The sequence below is a fragment of the Chiloscyllium plagiosum genome, chromosome 25 (genome assembly GCF_004010195.1).
Source record: "Chiloscyllium plagiosum isolate BGI_BamShark_2017 chromosome 25, ASM401019v2, whole genome shotgun sequence".
Taxonomy (NCBI): domain Eukaryota; kingdom Metazoa; phylum Chordata; class Chondrichthyes; order Orectolobiformes; family Hemiscylliidae; genus Chiloscyllium; species Chiloscyllium plagiosum.
In genome coordinates, this window is record NC_057734.1 from 12,101,539 (window position 1) to 12,121,508 (window position 19,970).

The 19,970-nt window shown below is 39.8% G+C and overlaps 1 protein-coding gene across 1 annotated transcript in view; it reads left to right on the forward strand.

The window, feature by feature from the left end:
- fam222a (family with sequence similarity 222 member A) overlaps positions 1-19,970 on the forward strand; it is a 289,691-nt gene that overhangs the window by 263,757 nt on the left and 5,964 nt on the right. The window lies entirely within an intron of this gene.

The following is a 19,970-nucleotide window of genomic DNA, read 5'->3' on the forward strand; positions in this document are numbered from 1 at the left end:
TGATGTATGGTAGTGTGGCTAGTCCTTTGGGTTGTGGCATGTCCTCGTTCTGTTGTCTTTCCCTTAGGCATCTGTTGATGAAGTTGCGGGGGTATCCATTTTTGGCGAATACATTGAAAAGGTGTTCTTCTTCCTTTTTTTTGCAATTCTAGTGTACTGCAGTGTTGTGGCCCTTTTGAACAGTGTCTTGATGCAACTTCTTTTGTGTGTGTTGGGGTGGTTGCTTACGTAGTTTAGGACTTGGTCTGTGTGTGTGGCTTTCCTGTATTGAAAGAACACCTATACAATGTATTCGCCAAAAACTGATACCCCCGCAATTTCATCAACACGAATTCCCAGCTCGACGAATAGAACCACAACAACGAGCACCCGAGCTACAAATCTTCTCCCAAACTTTGTTCAAGGAGGATGTTGAGAGTATTAGGGAATTGTGCAGGTTTGCTGGGTCAGCAACCAGTGAGAGCTTAGAACATCAGTTCTCTAACTACCCAGATGTTAGACTAAGTTTTCATACAACTAAAGTTTCCTAGTAACTGTTCAGGTAGGTACCCTGGAATATTCTGAAATGTCCAACTCTAACTCAAGTTCTGAGACTTTTGCAGAGGTTCTCGGGGAAGCTGAGGAATTTCTCTCAAAAGTTCAAACTTTGTGGGTAATTTCTGTGGAGATCAGTACATCAGGATTTCCATAGGGCCCAATGCATATTTGAGGGTTCACATCCAGTCTCCAATAGGAGATAGGAAGATCTGTACAGTTTTAAAATTTGCAAATGCGCCACTTGGGAATATATATATATAAATGAGGAGAATCACAGACTTTTGGGAGACATAGATTGGTAAAATGGGTGGACACATGAAAGATGAAATTTATTAACATTTGTGAAGTATGGGGGATTTGGAAGAAAAATTAAAGAAAAATATGAACTAAATTGTACAGACTTAAAGGCAGTACAGAACAGGGGAGCTTCTATAAAATAAATGTTTACAAGGTGATATGAAATGTTGATAAGGCTGTTGAATAAGGATGCTTGCCTCTTTAAATGGTGGCATAGAGTACAAAAATCTAGAAATTATCCTACCCCTTTGTAAGTCACTGGTTTGGCTTCAGTTGAATTATTGTAAAGTATTCTGTGAAATTCCAGACACCACTTTGTATAAGTGATTTTAAGTCATTGGAGAGATGTTGAGGTTTGCTAGAGTTGTTAACTGCGTAGCTGAACTTTGATTATGTGGCAAGACTAGAGAAGTTCATACTTTTCCCCCTAAAACAGAGAAGGTTAAGGGCTAATTGTAGAAGTGGTGAACAATGCTAAGGGCTTTTAGTAGTGAATGGTAAATAAGGAAAGACATTTTCCACTGGTAGGATAATTGGTAACAAGGTTGCATAAGGATAAGATAATTGGCAAAATAACAGAAGTCAAGAAATGTTTGTGTTGAGTTTTTATGATTCTCTGTTGAAAAGGTTTGTTGAAGCAGAGGTCTGTTGAAAGTTAGAATTGAATGAATACATGAAAAGGGAAAAGAGAGAAAAAGATAAACGGTGGGGGACTAAATTGGATAGTTGTTTCAGATTACCTTAAAAGACATGATAAACAGACTTTTTGTATCTTCATAATTCTGTGACATGTTAGGTAATCTTGCTCAGTGATTTCATCAGCAAAGAGACAGCTCACAGATACATTGCCCCATGAGGGAGCAAGAAGACTGTGGTTGCCTAAGGGTAACTGATTTGCTAAAATTCTAATTTTACAGAGGTGTTCAAAATGTTGGCTGATTGAAGCATCAACATGCTTGCTTCAGGCATCCTTGACCTCTGATTGGAGTTTTCCTTCAAATCTCTGTGACTCTGACAGATTACTCATGTCTCCTTATTTTGTGGTCTGCACCCTTGTTATTACATAATTTATCTACTGTGTTTTCAGAACTTCCAATCTAGGTAAGCCTTTTAATCCTATCATAGAAAAACTTATGCAAAGAGTACAAGAAAAAGGTAACAACGTTCTCACAAAACTTAAGAAGTACTATTTATCCTGTTTCCTCCCGAATGCATATTACACATTATGTACAATCATTTGTGTGCAAAATATACGTAATCTGAGTGTGTCTTTAGTGGTAACTTCACAGGGAAGAGAGACTCAGATTCAGATTCCGTTTGTAAATATCTCATTTTGAAAATAGTGTTGCATAATAGTACATAAGAAATGACAATACCTTTTAAGTGATAACAATAATCATAGTGTAAGATTGAGCTAAACTACATGCATCCAGTGATGATTGAAAGATTTTAGAGTACAAAGAGCAAAAACACACCTTTGTTACACACTCAAAGCATACATTTTCTGATAGAATCCCTTCATTGTGGAATCAGGTCATTTGGCCCTCAAGTTGACACCGACACTCCAAAGAGCATCCCACTGAGACCCACCCCCTACCCTATCCCTGTAACTCTGTATTCCTCATAGCTAATCTATCTAGCGTACACATTCCTGGACACTATGGGCAATTTAGCATAGCCAATCCACCTAACTTGCACGTCTTTGGACTGTGGGGAGAAACCCAAACAGAATGTGTACACTCCACGCAGACAGTCGCCTGAGGGTGGAATCGAACCCCGGTCGCTGGCACTGTTAAGCATCAGCGCAAATCACTGAGCCACTGTGCTGCCCCTAATTCCATTGAAAAATTTTTTTGGCTAAGTGTGAGTTTCATCAAATTTGGTTGAGTAATTCTTGCCTCAAGCCTGAGTGGATTTTCTCACTGTATGTTGTCCGCTCACTGCTTTAAATGCTGTTTGAGCCCTCGCAGCAAGAATCACATCCTGTTCCACTCCATCTTACCATGCTGCTCCCAGAGCAACTAGCTACTAGCTGTAGACTCCAGAATTGACTGATATTTCTGGCATTAGTACCATATTTTAAAGGCATTTGTACACCCAGGCTGCCTAACACGGTTCCTGACATTTGCCCCAGGCATTGCAGACAGGGAGAAATCATTGTCCTGCTTTCTGAACATTTCCTGAAGATCCTGCTGGATGGAGTGGTGCATGAGTGGGACTTCCTTTTTCCCCAGGACCAACAACAGAGGTCATGACACCAGAGGATGTCATCCTAGTCAGAGGTTGCCACCTATTTGAAGCCTGGAGAAATGCCTAGCACTGTATGAAGAAGACCAAAGTCATCCTCCATTCTGGAAGTTTAACTGCCAGTATCTATCCAGTACTTTCGTACACACTCTATCTCTACTAATGCACTCATCTCCTACCAAAGCTAATGCTCTACCTCCCTCACGGATGCAAGCAATGCCTTCCCTTATCACCCTCACCCACCCTAAACTGACAGCACTTATCCTATAGTCCCTCTGCGCTGCTTACTCCCCACCTACACAAGTAGTAAAAGCTATGCCACCCATTTTCATCTTCTGTAATACCTGTATGACTGTCATTCCATGATCAAAACAGCCCACAATAGGGCAGAAAGAGTCAAGACAGGCAGTGTGGTGTGCTGCCCGATGTTCAGCTCCTCACTCTACTGAGCAGATAATCATCATTCTGACTGCCCCTGGGAGACCTGGACAGGTATCAGAGGCTACGCATGACTTACTGTGCTTGGATTGCCTGAGTTGAAAATCACACAACGCAAGGTTATAGTCCAGCAGGTTTATTTGGAAGTACAAGCTTTCAGAGCACTGCTCCTTCATCAGATAGCACAAAGGCTAATCTCCTTCATTAGACTGAGGCCTGCTGACAATTGTGACAAGCTTCTTTGCTTTGTGTCTTTGTTAAATGGCATGGCAAGACAGTGAGCCAGGTATCTCTAACTGAAGGGGCAAAGTGCACAGAGGCAAAGCAGGGATGCTCTGGCCAGATAGGATCAGAATGAGGAAGCCCTATGACAGCAAGCAAAGTGTCCAAAGATCCAACTTTTTCCAGTCATGAGCTGGATATATGTCCCTGTGCACAATGTCCCTGCAGCATAGCAATCATAGTTGCTGGTGCAGTCCAAGATGCATTAAACTGCAGAAGTGTCGTGTAAGTGGATTGGAGATGTGCCATGAGGATTTGTAGAAGCTGACACGTCAGGTGCCAGTGTCCTTGGTTGTATGTATATGTGGATAGTGCTTTTGCAGCATGCCCAAGATATTAGCTTCCAATGCCTAAAGTGGAGCTCTTTTAGAACCAGCGATGAGTTGGATCCGCCAAGAACCTGTTCTGGTTTTCATGTCGAGTTTTCCCAATGCAAGTTTGGTAAAATCACAACTCTTGATAGAATAGCCTGCTGTTGACCCTTTTAACAAGTGGGAACTCACTGATCTTAGCTGAGGATCTTGCCATGCTGCATGAGCAAAGCAGGGAGGTTGCAGCAACATCATCTCCATCTCGACCTCAACACAATCGTCTCAGCTGATTCTACTACTCATCTTGTTATTGCCCATATCGCTCAGATCCTGATAAGGTTCTGCCCTATGTTTTCTTTGTTTTCAGTTCAGATTAATCCTGTTCCCTAATTGTAGCAATGTTGATTACTGTGTGACATGAGAAAGCAAGAGTTATAGAGCTGGGTTCAGTGTAAATGGAAAAACCATGTAGTTGGTCCTCAGCCAAATTTCATTATAGTCGTAATGCTAAAAAGAGCAAAACAGCTGAATTCCAGCGATGTGTGCCACGGACATCAAGCCAGTGTTTAACTGTGTGGTATCAAGGAGCCTTAGCAGATTTGAAATCGATGGGATTCAGGCATTAGTGGTGATGAGCGGTGTATTCAGTTTGGTTACCTTCAATTACTGTATCGGTGACCACCCCACTTACTTGAATGTGTGCAGCTCCCAACAACACTCAAAGCTCAAAACTATCTGGACAAAGCAACCACCTTGATTGGTACACCATCTACCAACTGCATTCACTCCCTCCATCACTAACACAGTGGTAACAGTGTATACCATCTACAGGATTTATTGCAACACATCACCAACTCTCTTGCAACAGTACCTTGCAAATGCATTTCCCTACCAGCAGCAAGAACAACATCATCTAGAAGATTCCCTGCAAATCACTGACCATTTAGACTGAGAGTTATATTAAAATAACAGCAAAATACTGTGTGGTGTTTTGAAATCTGAAAGAAATGCATAATGGTGGAGAAACTCAGCAAGTCAGGCAGCATCTGTGGAGAGAGAATTGGAGTTAACATTCAAGTCCACTGTGACTCCTCAGAACTGCCAGACCTGCTGAGTTTTTCCAGAATTCTGTGTTTATTTTGAATTGTATTTGCTGTTACTTCACTTTTGTCAGGTCAGAATCCTAGAATTTCTTCTCTAACAGGACTATGGATGTATCTACGTAACTATTGTGGTTCAAGAAGATGGCTTACTACCATCTAAATGGCAATTAAGAATGGGCAATAAAAGTAGGCTTTGCAAATGATGCCAACATTTATTCAAAACTGTTTTTTTCAAATGGTCTGATAAATGCTTTTGAGTTGATATTGATTTTGAAAATGTAAGAGGTAGACTTCGTCATGGACTCCTATTTTGAAGTTATTGGGGTTTTAATTACAAGTCTAGATTAGACACACTTTTTACCAGTATACATTCTCAGAATGCAGTGAAAATACAGAACCTACCATATCTCTCTCAATAAGTACAAGAAAAGCTCCTGACTCCCCAGTACGTCCACATGTACAAGACAAAAGTCAGGACTTTGGAACACCCTCTATTTACCTGGATAGGTACAATCCACTCAGTCTACTGAACACCATCCAGGACATCAACAGTCTTCCACATTCTATTCCATCACTACTGAAGCACTGTGGCAGCAGTGTATACTATCTGCAAGATGTACGCAGTGACTGACTATGGCAGTGACATGGTTCTTCTAGTAATACCTTCCAAATGCAAAACATCTAACAGCAGATGGACAAGAGCATTGGATACATGAGAATACAGCCACACACCATCCTGATTTGGAACTATATCCACCGTCCTTTTATGCTTGCTGGATGAAAATCATGTAACTCCCTCGCTAACAGCACTGTGGGTATACCTATCTTCCAAGGACTACAGTTCAAGAAGGTAGCTCACCATCAGATTCTCAAGGACACTTGGAATTGAGCAATTAATGCTGCCTTCACCAAAGACACCCACATCCATGAATGATTTTTTTAAAAAAACGTTCAGGTAGTACCTGTGGAAAGATTTGTTCGGTAACTCTTACAAAACATCCAAATCTATGATTTCCAAGTTCTATCCTAAGTAGAAATGTCGACTACATTCCTGGTGAAGAGCTCATTTTCGAAACGTCGACTCTCCTGTTCCTTGGATGTTGCCTGACCGGCTGTGCTTTTCCAGCACATTTTTCAACTCTGATCTCCAGCATTTGAAGTCCTCATTTTCTCCATGTCAACACATCTGCTTCCAAATGAACTTACCAACTAGCAAGGCCCCTATACAAAATCTACAGTAAGTTGGCTGTATTCCAGTAGTTTTATGTGCCACTAAACCCACTTGATCAGGTTTTGTTCATCAGCAGCTGTTACAATTACATTGACAGACTACAGTCTCTCTTATGCACAATTCCTGTTCATTTTCGAAGACCGGTTTGCACCCTATAGCGGCAGTGACACTGAGTATCAAACTCCAGAGATGAGATCCATTGATTTTTTTTTCCTTCGAGGACAATGGCAGGTAAACTTGTGATTTTCCTACAAGGATAATTGTAGCAACTGCTGCAAGTAACTTTTAAGAGTATTTTGGTAAGATTAAGGAGTTATTAAAGTCTTTAATTATCAACACAATCTGTAAAAAAAAAAAAAAACACAGAATCCCCTGTATTTATTTTTACTATGCAGCTGAAAGGTCTTTGTCATGGAACAGCAAATGCCCCAGTGTGCTATGGTAATTGGTTTTCAAGTCCCTCTGAGAACAACTCACTCCTTCAAGGAAGAGGTGTCTTAGCTTGATGAGGAGTGGGAAGCACAGTTAAATACTGCAAATAATATCCTTTTGTTTAAAATTTAGATGGAGGTCACCATCATTACTGGAGGATATTTAGGTTTATCTCTAATGGGTAAAGTGGAGTGGATTTTAAATTGACCCCCAGCAGAAAATGACATCGGTTTTGGTTGATGTTCTAGAAAATTAGTCATACCTCTTGATAGCCCCTATTCTGATATTTGTTCAAAAGCAGTTCAAAACCACTTTCATTCAGACAGTAGCCATTTCAGCTATGCCCTTCCTGTTAATTTGTTTTATTGAGAAAAACCCATTTCAGGATCTTAATTTAGTTCTTCAACATAATTTATTCTCCATTTGAACCTGTCTGATTGAGAATATGTTTATGCATAAAATGATATTATTCATAAACGTTTTAGTTTAATTCAGAGTTAATGAACTACTAGTCCCACTGGATCTCTCATATTTGATGTTCTGATGGCCATGTAGGTTCAGTTGATAGTTAGGAAGGCAAATGTAATGTTGCCATTCATTTCAAGAGGGCTAAAAAGCAAGAACTGAGATGTACTGCTCAGATTGTATAAGGATGTTGTACAGAGGATTGTTTGTCGGACTGGAGTCTTGTGTCCAGCAGTGTTCCACAGGGATTGTTGCTGGGTCCACTTTTTGTTTGTCACTTATATAAACAATTTGAATGAGAATTTGGGAGGCATGGTTAGTGAGTTTGCACATAACACCAAAATTGGTGATATAGTCGACAGTGAAGAAGGTTATCTAAGATTACAAAGGGACCTTGATCAATTGGGCCAGTGGGCTGAGGAGAGGCAGGTGGAGTTTAATTTGGATGAATGAGTTTTTCATTTTGATTAAACAAACAAGGGCAGGACTTGTACAGTTAATGGTAGGGCCTTGGGTAATGTTGCTGAACCTAGGGGTTCAGGTTGCATTGTTCTTTGAAAGGTGCATCACAGGTATACAGGATGGTTAAGAAGACATTTAGCAAGCTTGCCTTCCTTTCTCAGACCATTGAGTAGAGGAGTTAAGGCAATCATGTTGATGTTGTACATGACATTCATGAGGCTGCTTTTGGAGTATTGTGTACAATTCTGGTCGCTCTGCTATGGAAAGATATTATTATATTGGAGAGGGTTCAAAAAATATATACCAGGATGTTGCTGGGACTGGACAGTTTTTGAGTTATAAAGATAGGCTGGGACTTCTTTCACTGGAGTGGAGGACGTTGAGGGGTGACCTTATAGAGGTTTATAAAATCATGAGGGGCATAGAGAAGGTGAATAGCAAAGCTCTTTTCCGTAAGGTCGCTGAATTCAAAACTAGAGGGCATATTTATCAGATGAGAGGAGAAATATTTAAAAAGGACCTGAGGGGCAACTTTTTCACACACAGGTGGTTCATGTGTGGAATGAACTGCAAGAAGAAATGGTAGATGCAAGTACAGTTACAACATTTAAAAGACATTGGATAGGTACATGAATAGCAAAGGTTTAGAGGAATATGGGCCAAACACAGGCAAATGGGACTTGTTTAGTTTGGAACATTTAGTCAGCATGGATGAATTGGACCATGCTCTATGACTGTATGGTAAAATTGGAATGAAGGGCCATGTTCAAGACAGCAATCTGAAACTAGTAGTGTGCCACAGGGATCAGTGCTGGGACCGCAACTATTTACTTTATATAAAATGCCTTGGGTGAGTAAGTGACTGTACTATAGCAGATTACTAAAACAGATTTGCAGATTACTAAAATAGATGGAGAGGCAAGTGGTGAGGTTGACATGAGACTGCAGATAGATCTAGACAGGTTAGAATATAATGTCTGAATATAATGTGTGAATATGTGAGGTTATGCAGTTTTGGGAAGGATAAAAGCATTGCATATTATTTAAATGGAGAAAGACTATAGAAGTCTACAGAACAGTGGGATTTGGGACACTCGTCCATCTATCACAAAAAAGCTAGCATCCAAATTCAGAAGGTAATAAGAAAGGCAAATGTCGGCCTTTATTTCAAAGGGAATGATGTATAAAAGTTGACAAGTGTTATTAAAACTGTACAAGGCACTGGTCAGCCCACAGCAGGAAACTGTGAATGGTTTTGAGACTCTTATCTAAGGAAAGTTATACTGGTTTTGGAGGCAGTCCAGGGTAGGTTCACTAGGCTGATACCAAGTACAAAGGTGCTGTCTTATGAGGAGTGGTTGAATAGATTTGGCTTGTACTCGTTGGAATATAGGAGAAAGAGAGGTGACCTTACAAAAACATACAAGATTCTTGGTGAACTGGACAGTTCAAAGTTGATGCCAAAAAGTTGTTTGCCCTCATGGTACAGTAATCTCAGAATAAACAGTCGCACATTTAAGACAGCGTTGAGGAGGAACTTCCTATGAGGGTAGAGAATTTGTAGAAATCTTTATGCAGAAGGCTCTTAAGGCTGGATCATGAAGCAAATTTAAGGCTGAGATGGATATATTTTTAATCCGTAAGTGAATCGGGTAATGTAGGGCAAAAAGCAAGAAAGTAGTTTTAAAGATTATCAGACCAGCCATGATCTCGTTGAATGGTGACCCATTGGGCTGAATGGCCCACTTCTGCTCCTACATCCTATGGTCTTAAGTCCAACGTTATTTAAACCTTTATTTAAATTCTTCAACTTTTTTATGAGCTTAGAGTATGAGCCAAAGCTGAGGTTTTGTTCCCTCCCAAGTTTTAGACATCCAACTTGCTTCAGATATGGTGCAGATGTTGAATATTTAATCAGTTTCCATGGTTTATAGTTCCAGTGAATACTTGGAAAGAAGGCATTTATCATGCTGGCCTTCTATATTCCAATCGATCGAGGCATTGAGTATAGGAGTTGGGACATCATGTTACAGTTGTATGAATCGTTGGTGAGGCCGCGCTTGGAGTATTTTGTACAGTTTGGTCACCCTAATATAGGAAAGACATAGTTAAACTGGAAAAAGTGCAAGAAAGTTTTACAAGGATGTTGCCAGAACTAGTAGGCCTGAGTTATAGGAAGATGTTGGCCAGGGTAGGACTTTATTCTTTGGAACATAGGAAAATGAGGGGTAACCTTGTTGATGTGTCTAAGATCATGAGGGGCATAGATAGGATGAATGCATGTAGTCTTTTTCTCAGGGATAGGGAATTGAAAACCAAAGGGCATGGGTTTAAGGTGAGAGGGGAAAGATTTAAGAAAGACCTGAGGGGCAACTCTTCACATAGAAAGTGACGTGTATTTGGAATTGGCTGCCAGAGAAAGTGGTTGAGGTAGGTACAACAACATCTAAAAAAAATTTGGATAGGTGCACGGATGGGAAGGTTTTGCAGGGATATGGACCAAATGTGGGCAATTGGAACTAGCTGAGTGGACACCATGGACCACTTTGGCCCAAAGGGCCTGTTTCCTTGCTGTGTTACTCTACGACTGTAACCCAAAATGATAAAATAATGAAGGCAACAAATGTGTTTTACAGCATTTTATCATAAAGCAGATTTCCAAAGGTAGTGATTTGGATTTTCTATTTTTTTTCACAATCGCCAGTTTAATTTTATTTCTGAACTGCATTTTTTTTGTGTAAAATTGCATTGATGGCATTTCTTGTGTTCATTAGGATGCTTGTTGATTTATTGCTGGAGTTAGGAGTATGTACTCATTGCGATGTAGTCTAGAAATAATGTTAAACATCCATGAAATTGCTTTGATATAATATGTCTTTGATACTGCTACATTAAAGCTGTACCAGGTGACATGACTATTCTTCTTATCACAATGAGCCTAAGTGCTTAACCATATTAGTTCTGGTGTTTCTTTTAACCCAATCCTCCTGTGGACATTAAACATTCCATTATGAAAAGGGAAGCAAACTACATACTATCAGACTTCTGGCAGTAGTGCTTTATTACTTACTGATTTGTTCCTTAGAAGGTAGGAACAGAATATATAACTGATTATTTATCGGCTTACCCCAACCAGGTTCAGATTTTTTTTGTTTGGTCTGAAGGCATTGTTTCTCTTTATTAGCTAGTCGAACATAAGAAATAGGAGCAGGAGTAGGCCATCTGGCCCGTTGAGCATGCTCCACCATTTAATAAGATCATGGATGAACTTTTCATGGACTCAGCGCCATTTACCCACCTGTTCGCCATAACGCTTAATTCCTTTACTGTTCAAAAATCTATCTTTGCCTGAAAAACATTCAGTGAGGTAGACTCAACTGCTTCACTGGTCAAGGAATTCCACAGATTCACAATCATTTGGGTGGAGAAGTTTCTCCTCAACTCGGTCCTGTATTTGTTCCCCATTATTTTGTGGCTATGCCCTCTAGTTCTATTTTCACCTGCTAGTGGAAACAAGAGGCAGTTGGATGGGTATATGAATAGGAAGGGTTTGGAGGGATATGGGCTGGGTGCTGGCAGGTGGGACTAGATTGGGTTGGGATATCTGGTTGGCATGGACGGGTTGGACTGACGGGTCTGTTTCGTTGCTGTACATCTCTATGACTCCCTGATTCTATCTTATCTATTTACTTCATAATTTTATGCTTCTATAAAATACCCCCCTCCCCACTTATTCTTCTAAATTCCAATGAGTATAGTTCCAGTCAACTCAAGCGCTCCTCATAACCAACCCTCTCAACTCTGGAATCAACCTAGTGAACCTGCTGTGCATCCCCTCCAGTGCCAGTACATCCTTTCTCAAGTAAGGAGACCAAAACTGTACGTAGTACTCCAAGTGTGGCTTCACCAGCACCCTATACAGCTGCAGCATAACCCCCTATTGTTAAACTCCTGCAATTTTTCACCATTTAATTAACAGTCCATTTTGCTGTTATTCCTCCCAAAATGGATGACCTCATGCTTACCAACATTGTACTCCATCTGCCGGACTCTTAACCTATTTGTATCCCTCTGCACAATTTGCTCTTCTGCTCGTCTTAGTGTCATCTGCAAACTTTGACATACTACACTTAGTCCCCAACTCTAAATCATCTATCAAAATTGTAAACATTTGTGGTCCCAAGACTGATCACTGAGGCAAACCACTAGCTACTGATCATCAACCAGAAAAACACCCATTCATCCCCCACTCTTTGTTTTCTGTTAGTTAACCAATCTTCCATCCATGCTAATACATTGCCTGTAACACCATGCAACTTTATCTTATGCAGCAGCCTTTTGTGCGGCACCTCGTCACCTTTCAGGAAATCCGAATGCACCACATCCACCAGATCCCTATTGTCCACAGCGCTTATAATGTACTCATAGAATTCCAGTAAATTAGTTAAACATGACCTGCCTTTCATGAACCCATGCATGCTTCTGCCTGATGGGACAATTTCTATCTAGATGTTTTGCTATTTCTTCTTAATGACAGATTCCAGCAATTTCCCCACTACGGAAGTTAAGCTAACAGGCCAAGAGTTACCTGCCTTTTGTCTACCCCCTTTTTTTAAAACAGTGGCATCACATTTGCTGTTTTGCAATCTGCTGCAGCCGTCTCAGAATTCAGCGAAGTTTGGTAAATTACCATTGAAGATCTGGACCCCTGGTGGGGTCTCTCGATCCCACAATTGGTCAATAAACACTCTCAATCGATACTGGCTGTTAAGACTTCACTCTTTATTTTTCATATGGCTGGGTACAGAGAGTCCAGAAACACACAGGATGTGCACTTCCGTGTTCCTCAGAAGAGCTGCGCACATAGCTTAATACAAAAACTTTTTTATACTTTTCTTAAAGAAGGGTACAGGCCATGATCACATAGGACATTCAAACAATTACCAATCAATACACGATTCTGCTTTATTTGATAGTTACTTAGTCTAATGATATTTCCTGGGAACCGACTTTATTTTCCAACACTTGGGCCACCTTTATCTGACGAACTGAGCCATTGCACCTGCATCTGAAGGTCAGTTATGATGGCCAGTAATTCTTATGTAGTCGGGTTATTTCTGTGTTTTAAAGGGCACATTGTCTGCTAATCTCTATTGAAGCAGACTATGGTTAGTCACTTATGCAACTTTAGCAGAATTGTCAGTTTGCAGCCTAGAAGCCATTTTGTCATGTTATTTGCATCGAGAAGCCATCTTGTTGCCGGCTAAGTTATTAATAGTATCTTATGTGGTTGCCCCTGACAACAACTAGTTACCTCAGCCTGTATTCAGGTTTCAGATCCTCACCAATGACCACAATTGCTCTTTTTCCACACTATCTCTCCTGGTACCCTGGGAATCATTCCATCAGGGCCAGGAGACTTGTCTACCTTTAGCCCTATTATCTTGCCCAACACTATGATTGTTGCTAGGACTTCATCTGCGGTAGCCTCCTTGTCATTAATTTTTGGCATGTTATTTGTATCTTCCCTTGTGAAAACTAACATAAAATAGCTGTTCAACGCCTTGGCAGTTTCCTCATTTTCCATTATTAAATGTCCCTTCTCATCCTCTAAAGGACCAATGTTTACCTCAGCCACTCCTTTTCATTTTATATATTTGCAGAAACTTTTGTAATCTATTTATATATTCTGCTCTCATAATCTACCTTAGCTTTCTTCATAGCTTTTTTTGTGGCTTTCTGTTGAGCTTTAAAGGTTTCCCAGTCCTTTGGTTTCCCATTAATCTTTGCCTCTTTGTGTATTAACTTTCAATTTGCTACCTCCTTTATTTCCTTAGTTATCCATGACTGATTATCCCTTTTCCTACAGTGCTTCCTTTTCACTGGAATATACTTTTGCTGAGCACAGTGAAAAATTGCTTTGAAAGTCCTCAACTGTTCCTCAAATGTCCCACCATACAGCCTTGGCTCCCAGTCTACCTTAGCCAACTCCTCCCTCATCCCATTGTGGCTTCCTTTGTTGAAGCACAAGACATTGCTATTGGATTTTACCTTCTCACCCTCCATCTGTATTTTAAATTCAACCAATTTTGATCGCTTTTTGTGAAAGGATCCCTAATTATGAGATTGTTAATTATTCCTGTCTCATTACATGGGACCAGATCTAGGATAGCTTACTCCCTCATAGGCTCCAGTACCAAGAAAGTTTGAAGCATAATCACAATCAACTGCATAACCCAGCAAATTAATGAAATGAGTGAGTCATGATCATACAATTGTTAAATTAACACTTTTTAGCTTTGCCTGAAATTTTGGCAAAAAACATCCAAGGTCACAAGATGGAAGGAGAAAGTGATTGTTGGTTGGCTTGTTAGTTTGAAGACCAAAATTAATGAAGTGAGTCCTGTCCAAGGCAACATCTCTCCAAGGTGAGACATTCAATGATGGAAAAACAGAGTCAAGTAATTCTTATATGGCACAAGCTGTAGTCAAATCAAGGATTCAGTCATATTCATAGAGAACTTTAGAAGGTTGATTTAGCCAATCCTGGTTCAACAGTGGGACTTGGAGGTATAATTTTGCATCAGAGCTAGGATTTTCCTGTGTTGTCAGGTAACCCTACATGTCAATGCCCTAAGGGATAAGTTGATCCCGGCTTGATATTTAATGTTAAAAATCACACCAGGTTATAGTCCAACAGGTTTATTTGGAAGCATTAGCTTTTGGAGTGTTGCTCCTTCATCGGGTGGTTGTGGAGTCTAAGATTGTGCGGCACAGAATTTATAGTAAAAGTTTACAGTGTGATGTAACTGAAATTATATATTGAAAAAGACCTGGATTGTTTAAGTCTCTCATCTTTTAGAATGACCATGTTGGTTTCAGTTCTTCTATATGTAAAACTTTTTTAAAAGTTACATTCTCAAGTGAACTTTAACAATTGGTGTCATGTCGGCCCAGATAATGCATTTAAGGTGTGAGCTTCCCTGTGTGAGACTCTGTGCCACTATGGTCAGACTGATTCTAACTTAAAAACAGATTTACAGAATCTTACATGGATTCATGCAGATTTTGAGCAAAGTAAAATGTAAATCTGCAAGTACAAATTCACCCCACAAACTTGTGTGTGCGCGTGTGGGTGGGTGCGGTAGTGGGGATTATGAGTGTCTGTGAGAGAGTGTGTGTATGTGTGCAAGTGTGAGTGTAAAGGGGTATAAGTCTGTGAGAGGGTGTGTGTGGGAGTGTATATGTGAGCACATGAGAGAGGGTCTGCGTGAGTGTACAGGTCTGTGTGTGTGTATAGTGCAATGAGATCACCTGTAGGGTGACATGAACCCAGGATCCTGGTTGAGGCCATCCTCGTGTACTGAATATTTAATGGTCTTTTGTGGACTTAAGTTGTGAGTTTACCTTGCTGAATTCAATTGTATCCCAGTCGACATTTGTGTCTTCTTTTATTGGTCTCTACCTTTAATTCCTCAATTTAATCTCTCTATTTGTGTAAGTGCCATATACCCATTCATCTGTATAGACTTTTTGGTTTTCTCTTCAGCATGTTAATGTATTTTTGTACTTACCACAAAGAAACTAGACCAATGCAAAAAATTGGGAATGGACAAGAAGTCTAATGGATGTACCCGGAAGAAATTATAATCCAAAAGTAATATAGACACTGATCCAAACATATCGTCTTAGCAAACAATGATTATGCTGTTGTTAGCCACAGTTTGATTATGCAAACCAGCTATTTTGACGCATTATGAACATATAACAGACTACAAATCCTTATGTTACATTACAGTACCCTTAGCAATTAATTTGTTTAACAGCTAACTGCAGATATGTAATTTGTTAGAAAATTACAAAACATCAGACTACTGGAAGGCAGCTTTAGGCACTTTGGGAAACATGGCAAAGCCTATTTCCATTAGTTAAAATTTTGTAAATGTCTTTATATAAAATTTCACTATTTCATAGCTTTTAAATGCAAGTGCTGTCATCATTTTAATTATTATTTGTGTGACAGGGAAGTGATTTCAAACATAGGAGCACTTTGGAGTGCTAACTGAACATTGACCCATTTCAATCCTTATTCTCTACCAGTCTATGCTCAATTTCATGGAATTAATTGCTTTGCATTTTTCTAAAAACAGCCGAACATTGGTACTACAGAATTTTTGATTTCATAATGGCACCTGGTGTGGTGGAGTCTACTTTTTAGTCTATATTAATCATGAATTTGCAACTGTTTCTTACTATTTTTCAGTTATATATTCATGCCTAGGACTACATAACTGAAGCCATAACTCTCTGTTTGACAACACAACCCAGGGTTGTACCATTAACTGTATAAGTCCTGCTCTTGCTTGTCTTACCGAAATGCAATACCTCACATTTATCCAAATTAAACTCCATCTGCCACTTCCCTGTCCAATGGCCCAATTAGTCAAGATCCCTTTGTAATATCTTAGATAACCTTCATCCTCTGCTATATCACCAATTTTGGTGTCTTCTGCAAACTTACTAACCATGTTTCCTTAATTCTCATTCACGTCATTTATGTAAATAACAAATGACCCTGGACCCAGCACTGATCCCTGCAGAACACCGCTGATCACAGGCCTCCAGTCTGAAAACCACCCTTCGTTACCGCCCTCTGTCTCCTACCGTCAAACTAATTTTGTATCATTTGCAAGCTCTCCTGAATCTCTTGTGATTTAACTTTACTAACCAGTCTACCATGTGGAGCTTTATCAAAAGCTTTACTAAAATCCATGTAGATAACATCTACCACTCTGCCCTCATCTATCTTTTTGCTCACGTCCTTAAAAAAAACTAAATCAAGCTTGTGAAACACTATTTCCCACACGCAAGGCTTTGAAATTAGACTTGAAATACTGCTCTGATAACTGTTGACCAAAAATGAAACTTTGCTGGATCTATTTATGGCATTTCTGCATGGTGCTTAAATGCTTAGATCAAAGATGTATTAAAGAAGGAGGAGGGAATGAAGAAACATGTTGGGCAATCCAGACTTTGAGGCTGAAATTAGAAAATGATTGAGGCCATAAAGGGATTTGAATCATGTAGATGAGAATTTTGGTTCTAAGAAATTTAAAAACAAGCAACAAGTGTAGGCCAATGAGGACAGAAGATGAGTGATTGGATATGTTATAGGCAGCAGAGTTTGGGATGATTTGAAGTTTGAGGAGGCTGGCCAGAAAATCTTCGATATAGTCAAGTTCGGAATTAACAAAAGTATTTGTGAGAATTCCAGCCGCTGTTGGATTAAATTGGGTTGAAAGGGGGCAATATTAATGGCAATATTAAAAGCTAACCTTTGTGATAATTAAGAAGCACATCCACTTTCATAACTAAACATTTTTTTAAAAAAAAGCATTAGTTGTGATGAGTTTAACACAGCAAATTGGTGGCATGCCTTTTTATAAAAATAATTATCTGTGTAAGGCAGAAAACTGTGCAATTAATCTTGCTGAATTACAAAGAATATTCAGGGGATTCTTGGAAATTTAGATCTATTGAAGCTGTGCCTTTTAGTCTCTTGTACACTGAGTCTTCTATCATAAGTTCCAGGAATCAAGAAAACTCGAAATCACCATCTAATTTTGTTTTGTACCAAATGTCATTCTGGATTAAAGTTACCACAGACTGGCCTCGTAGATAAAGGAACTGTACATAATAGCACTAAGTCATACATACTAGAAAGCCTCATGCTTTTTTTCTATTCTGTATTAAGTCTGCAAATCTTAAAAGCAACATTAGGAGACCACAATTTGCCTTATCACCTGTTTGAAAAGGGGACAAAACTGCCAGGGCTCCTGTTCCTGTTTGCTCTCCACTGAATCCTGCTGAGCTTCAGGCATCAGGCAAGAACAAGATTAAAAAAGCAAAAATAGAAATTGCTGGAAAACCTCAGCAAGTCTGGTAGCATCTGTGCAGAGAAGACAGAATTAATGTTATAGTCCAGTGATCCTCCTTAAGACCAGCTTGAGTAAGCTGGTTTCTCCTGTCAAATCCTGCTTACGTTGGCTTTAGGCCCTGTTTTGTGTAGTAATCGCTTCAGCAGGTCATTTGAAAGTTGCTGGTATCAACAAGTTATAGCACATTCAGAAGGATAAGGGTGAAAACTAAACAGGAAGAGAGAACTTTAAAGAATAAAACCATGACTTGATGGAAATATTTTAAAACACTGAATACGTGAGTTAATGAATTAACTGATTTGGAGGAGCTGCAGGAACAGTCTGATCAAAGAGTGATTAACACAGAGAAGTTTTAGGGATTGTGTTGTTGTTGTTGTTTGTCTTCTGCATGGAAACTCCTTTAAACAAATTTACTAATGAATTAGAATTAGTTTTATTGTCACATCTGTCAATGAGTACAGTGATAAGTTTACAATTCACCACTTATGGCGCCATCTTAGGTACAAAGCTATCTAGGTACAGATTCCTAAGAACAAATTCTTAGATAAATATTCAAAATAAAGAAATAAAAAGTCCAGCATTGCAGACCTTCATGCCAATTTAGATACAAAAGTACAAATCAAAGGAATAAATTTAGAAAGATTAAAGATATAAAATATTCAGAAAAACACTCTTTCCAACCCAGTCCACGCCGTCATCTGGCCTCCAGTGCACACTGGTCCTCATCTCCTGACTGCATTGGACTTCACCTCGAGGATCTCGAGGCTGGGAGTCTGGACTCCCCTCGAGGGCAAGGAGACTACGCTGGTTTCACCTTAAGGCTCTTGAAGCCAGGAGTCCACACTAGGCTGGGAATCCGCACTGACTTCACCTCGAGGCTCTCAAGGCCAGGAGTCCACGCTGAGGCTGGGAGTCCATGATGACTTTACTTGAGGCTCAAGGACGGGAGGTGGGTAAGAAGAAAGAAGGGGAAAAAAATGCATGAAACAAGGAAAAAAAAAAGAATAGAAATGAATGGAGCGGACAAGCTCCAGCTGAGGAGTCCTTCTCTGCCATCACCTTGGACATGAATGAAATCCAAATGAAATCACTTTCCAAATCCTTTCCTGAACAAGTGGGTAAAATATTAAGTTTATCACTGTACTTCAACTTTATTTTCCATAGCATTGACATTTTAGCTTTTACATGTTCCATTTTATAATCTGTGACTGACTCTTGGCCAGTACCAGATCCCGTAAATGTATTCCACTGCAAATATCAGTAACCATCTTTAAAGCAAAAAGAAATTCAAAATGTTTATCATTTTAATTACACAAGAATACAAATATATTTTTTGCAAAATTACTAACTGTTTTAGACAACAACTGCTAGATTGTACAATTCCTGACTTTTTAAACCTCTAACAGAATAAAATCATTTTTTTTATTCATTCATGGGATGTGTGCATCACTAGCTAGGCCAGTATTATCTATCCCTAATTGCTCAAAGGTCAGTTAAGAGTCAGCCACATTGCTATGGGTCTGAAATCACATGGAGACCAGACCAGGTAAGGATGGCAGTTTCTTTCCCTAAAGAGCATTGTGAACCAGATGGGTTTTCCCTGACAATCAGCAATGAATTCATGGTTATCATCCGATTCTTATTTCCAGATTATTATTGAATTCAAATTCTGCCGTCTGCCATGGCGGGATTCAAACCCAGATCCCCAGAACATTACCTGGACTGATAGTCCTGTGATAATGCCACAAAGCCATTGCCTGCCGATAAACCTCACACCCATAAACTCATAAACTTTTCCAATTTAATTGAATTGAATTAGGTCTATTGTCACATGTATTCACATGAGTACAGTGAAAAGTGCACAAGTTGCTACTTATGGCACCATCTTAGGTACAAGGGCATCTAAGTGCAAAATCTTAGGTACAAAGCCGAGAAAAAAGAAGCTTAAAAGGTGAAACTGCAGTCGTTATTACCAAAAAAGTGGAAAAACAAAGAAACACAATTAACAGTTCAACACCACAGTCCATAAGCACCTGGCCAAGCTAGGCTTGCACACCTCACAAGTGCTCAACCTTGCTCCCGTTGCTGTCCTGGACTGCCTACTCTCACCGCCTTGCAGCCTGTTCCTGCTCCTGCTGCCACCTCGAACTGCTTGCTCCCACTCTCGCTGCCAGCCAACCCAGGCTGCCTGCTCTCATATTCCCACTGGAGAGTGAATCAAACTCAA